Source organism: Neltuma alba, unplaced genomic scaffold (genome assembly GCF_004799145.2).
Source record: "Neltuma alba isolate B1F8T4 unplaced genomic scaffold, ASM479914v2 tig00002056_pilon, whole genome shotgun sequence".
Classification (NCBI taxonomy): Eukaryota; Viridiplantae; Streptophyta; class Magnoliopsida; order Fabales; family Fabaceae; genus Neltuma; species Neltuma alba.
The window spans coordinates 4,177-9,589 of record NW_021632722.1 but is presented as its reverse complement, the minus strand read 5'-3'; the positions used below and the strand labels follow the sequence as shown (position 1 = coordinate 9,589).

At 29.8% G+C, this 5,413-nt stretch overlaps 1 pseudogene; it reads right to left on the bottom strand.

Moving 5' to 3' along the window:
* Positions 1–1,968: 1,968 nt before the first annotated feature.
* LOC114716122 (uncharacterized) lies at positions 1,969–2,161 on the bottom strand (annotated as a pseudogene).
* Positions 2,162–5,413: the final 3,252 nt, after the last annotated feature.

Here is a 5,413-nt window from a genome sequence, read left to right as displayed (position 1 = left end):
CCCTCAATTATTTTTTTATAAACATATTTAATCTTATACTTTATAAATATATATACACATATTAATTATTTATTAATTATATTATCTTATGTATTATTAATTATGTTGATAAAAAAATATATTATTAACAACTTTATTCCTTCAAATTAAAATATATCATAAAATGTATTTTTTATTTAATTATCATATTAACTTATGCTCTTTTTAGTAATTTGTATATATAAAAAGTGCTTCTGATAACAACTATCCAAACACTCTCACTTCTCAGAATCACTTTTTCACAAAATCTATTTTTCTCAGAATCTATTTTTCAGAAACTATTCTCCAAACTATGGTTTGGTTTTATCTAAATACCCCATAAATGGAGAGTTACTGGAAAGCCCATTACAACAATGGACCATTAGATTAAATTTAATTCATTTAAAAATTTTTAAATTAATTTGTACTATTTATATTTGATCTGAAGGATCTTGCAATGAAGGTACCATTTTTAAATTTGATTTTGAACTTTCTTAGTGGAGCCATGGAAGAAAATCCAGTGGAGAGAATCCACATTGTGGACAAAGCATCCTGCTTGTGCTTGGCTATTCTCCACAGATAAGTCATTGAACGAAAGCTATCCCCCATTGTCATCAGCTCATTTGAAGTCATTTTATACTGTACGATATAAATATTTAAAAAGAAATTGTCTTGTAAAATGTAAGATAATCTTTTTTTTCAACTGAATATGAGGGTCTTCAAACACCCTAACAGATCAATGCGTCATGTTTATCTCTAGCATCCAATAGTTCCACTTGATCGTCTTAGTTCTTTTGTGATTTTTTGTATGATATTATCGACATCATGTTTATTCCCAACTTGCAGATCTTCAATTTTTCCTCATCCATATTTTTCTCTTTCTCATTTTCCGTCTAATAGTCTTGCATTTCTCTTGCCCTTCTTGGGCCACTTTATAAAATTACTTCAGCCCAAATGATTTATTTTGTGTTTTTTTGGGCCGGCATTTTATGTGTTTGGTCCGAGTCCAATGTCAATCAGATTATTCCCTAGTGCGGTTGTCAAATCTCGTCACTTGATAACCCACAAAGGTGAAATAGGTTTGGGTTGGGTTGGGCCTATTAAGGCCCAGCTTAACCCTAGTTTCAACACCAAAGTGGCGCATTGAACCTAGCATTTTAAATATTACCACCCGTCCTAAAAATTAATTAGAGATTCAATTTAATTTTAGATATAACATCTCAATTAATTTTATTTTTTATATTTATTTATTTTTCTTAAAATAGTTTCCATGATAATTACATATATTAATGGATTCCATTCTAATGCATACGATTAACAAGGATATTTTAAGGGAAAAAATAACACTCATTTATTACAAATAACTAACTTAACTAATTTTCTTAATATTTGTAATTAGTCACATAACTTTTATATTAAAGACAGGAGGTAGCAATGCAAGTCTATTTCTTATATGTTTTTTTTTATTCAATTCTTGCTGGCATCAATATTTTTTTTTTTGGTACAAATAATTTAACCCTCCCCATAGCAGAGGGACCCACGGGCTCATCACAAATGCAACAATCCCATTATTTTGTGACTTTGAGGCACCTCATTCTTTATTTATTTTGTTAAGTTACAAGAGACAGTTGAATCTGGGAAACTCTTCCTGGAAGATGGCCTCTAGTTCTCTCTTGTTGCCCCAGGTATGCACAGTGTAAAGCCTTCTATTTGGTCATAATGAAATCATTAATTTATTACAAAAAATGCAGGTTTTTTTTTACATCATCACCATCTTTGTCTAAATAAAATTTAGGCCAAACTATCTTTAACTTCATGCAAAGTTTTATTTTGACACCTCAATTTCATAAAGTTTCTTTTTGGGTAAAAGTGTAATTTTATTCTTGATCTTAAATGCATCCAGCACCCCAATTTTTTTAGTAGTGCAATTTTATTTATAATTTTTTGTGCAATTTTATCCCATTCAAAGATTAGATGTAAAATTACACCCAAAATTGTATCACTAAAAAGATCGGGTGCTGAGTATAAATGAGAAATAAAATTAGGGGTAAAACTACACCTTTATCTTTTTTTTTCTCAACCAGCAATAGATGCGCCTTGGTTAGAACTTCACTAGTTGCATTATTGCCCCCAGCACAAAGATAAATTGTTTCTTTTTTAATTACTTAATCCTAACACCATTAGTTTTATTCACAAAAATGCTAACGCTAACATTTTAAAGACAGAGAAAACACTAATAAATTTTCATATATTAGATCTTTTTTTTTTTGAAATGGTAATTTGAGACTAATAATATCTGCGTTAGATGATTGAAAATATATCTTATAAAATTAAGAGATTAAATTAAAATGTAGTACAAAGTTAGAAAACCAAAAATTTTCAAACAATTTGTATCTGGATGTTTAATTAAAAAAGAAAAGAAAAGAGAGAGATCAAATTTAATAGCGTGTGTTGGGGCGGTGGTCTCTGTCCTTGACTGCTTGTCTTACTATGGATCTAACCTCAGTGTCGGATCTAATGCCTAAAAAACATCACCTAAGCTGAACAGATTGGGGCCCAAGCAGCCCAATTAACATGTCTCATTTGATCCCAACTCCTTTTCGTATGGGCTTATCTTTTAATCTTTCCTTGCTAGTTGCTATCGGACCCAAAATACGAATACTATTTTCTTCTAATAGTTATTTTATAAAAATCAACCAGTAGATTTTTAATCCAGAAAGAGTTAGCTATTCATAATATGACAAATTAAAAATTGAATCCTCACTTAGAGATTGTTGTTTCAAACAAAATTGCATCCAATAAAAGGATACCTGTACCTAGAAAAGAAATAATTTTTATAAAGGAGAAATCACTATGAGTTTTCAAAGAAAAAAATTTAATTATAAAAAGGATTTCAATGAAAAGTGAGCAAAGTGGATATTATAATTTTCTACACTAAAATTTTCCATTTACTTAGTATGAGACCTTTTAATGATTACATTCTGATAGGAACCAAGATAACAGAATAGAAAAACAATATTGAGACTGCGTATTAAATCACAATAATCTTCCTCAAGTAGAAAAAGAAGTTACAACAGTAAGGAAACACTCTAAGGGTGTGTTTGGATGAAACCAAACCGTGGTTTGTAAAAGTGATTCTGGAGAATAGATTCTGGAAAAAATAGATTCTGGAAAGAATAGATTTTATGAAAAAGTGATTTTGAGAAGTGAGAGTGTTTGGATAATTGTTATCAGAAGCACTTTTTATATATACAAATTATTAAAAAAAAGACATAAGTTAATATGATAATTACAGAAAAAATAGATTTTATGATATATTTTAATTTGAAGGAATAAAATTGTTAATAATATATTTTTTATTAACATAATTAATAATACATAAGATAATATAATTAATAATTAATTAATATGTATATATATTTATAAAATATAAGATTAAATATGCTTATAAAAAAATATGTTTATAAAAAAATAACAAGATACATATCCTATAAGCTCTCACACTCTCCTTTTTTTCTCCAAAAGCAAAAAAATTTTGCTTTTTCCAAAACCATGGTTTTGGCCCAAAATCATGGTTTTGGTTTTTGGATGGGTGTTTAGGTGATTTATTCCTCAAGCCATGGTTTGGGGTGTCACCCAAACACAGCCTAAAATATAAAGATAAATAAACCAAAAAAGGCTATCTTTTCCCACCCTTCACTGGCATTCGAAAGGCCAGAGTTCTCCTCACTACTCTCGTATTGGAAAATGCGTCCTTACCTCCCCAAGATACCCCAACGGCCAATATAAATCAAAAGTGATATACACAGTACCCAAAATACCCTTTTAACCCTGTAGATTTGAGACATCCTCAATAATAGTTTTTTGTCGTATACATAAAATTTATTTTATAACGTAATTTATACTACAATATGATTTTTATGTTTAGGACCAAGGAGTACTAGCTTTCTGCTCTCCAAAATAGTATGGTCAACATCTTGGTTATTAGAAGTAACTTTCCTTTTGCATGAATCTTTTGTCTTACAAAGGGGTTCCATCACATTCCTTTCTCGGGATTACACTCTTATTAAAAAGGAATATCATTCACAAAATTTAAGTAGTTGATAAAATTACAAAAAATCCCGTGTAAGTAATTTTTCAACAGTTTGGAAACAACTACACCAATCCGTTTCATACTAAAATGTGGATGTTCATATTGAAAAGTTAGCCCCAACAACACTACATGAGGTTCAAGGTTTCTGTTGGAGATATAAGATCATATGGTGATGAAAGGAACGAGGATTTAGATACATTTCACAGATACTCGGTGAAAGGCTTTTGGTGTTGGAACAATATTTAAAAATCCCTAATAGAGTGTTTGGAAAGCTGTAAAAGTACTTTTCAAAGGTACTTTTCCACAAATCAAAGTAAATTCCTCCACATATTTACTTCATATATTGTAAAATTACTTTTAAAATTATGATTTCGTTCCCATCCAAACACCTCTAAAGTCTTTTTTCCTAATTAAAAATTTGTAAAAAGTGTAGACCTAAATATGGATTTAGATTTTGGCCAAAAAATATGAATTCAGAAATCAGTTGGATTTGATTGGGATTTTTCCTAATTTTAAATTTAATATTATTTTAAAAAAATGATTTAAATATTGATTTACTTAATTATCTGACAATTAGAACCTTATGCATATATAGCTCTTTTGAGAGAATTTCTGGAAAAAACCATAATAATTCTTATTGGATAAAAAGTTAATCATACATTAAACAAGAAAAAAATACAAGAAGTTCAAAATAAGCATGCACTAATGTATATAAAGGATAGGGCTACGTAAATACCAATGAAAGATAACAATTGAATATATGGAAAGCCATAAACTGTGCGGTAGAGGCCAAAGGACACCACTCCAAGATGGCAAAACTAGCATCAACTTCGTGAGAACAAATATCCTTGATGGAAGACCTCCACAAGGTAGTTAACGAGACCTACTAGAACCTGATGAGCCTGATTTGATGAAGAAAAAAGAATGGAAATTGTCATACATAACACTAAAAACCTTCAACTCGGAAGACAACGTCATACATACCCTTTAGTTCACCATATTTATATGAGTTGAGGAAAACAAAGAAGCTTTTGAATTCTAATAACAATATATACACTGCAGGACCAAATAAGGATTAAACTTGAAATAAATTTGCATTTAAAATAACAGTACACTGCAGGACCTCATATATGCAGGGAGTGGTTGGCTCTAGGATCGGACCGTTGCTGGTTGACAGCTAGTTAAATCTTTGAATTTAGGGGGTGTTTGGGTAGAAGAAAAATAATGGTTTTAAAAATATTTTTAATGTATACAAAATAAATATGTGGAGGAGTTTGTCTCGATTTACGGAAAAAGCACTTC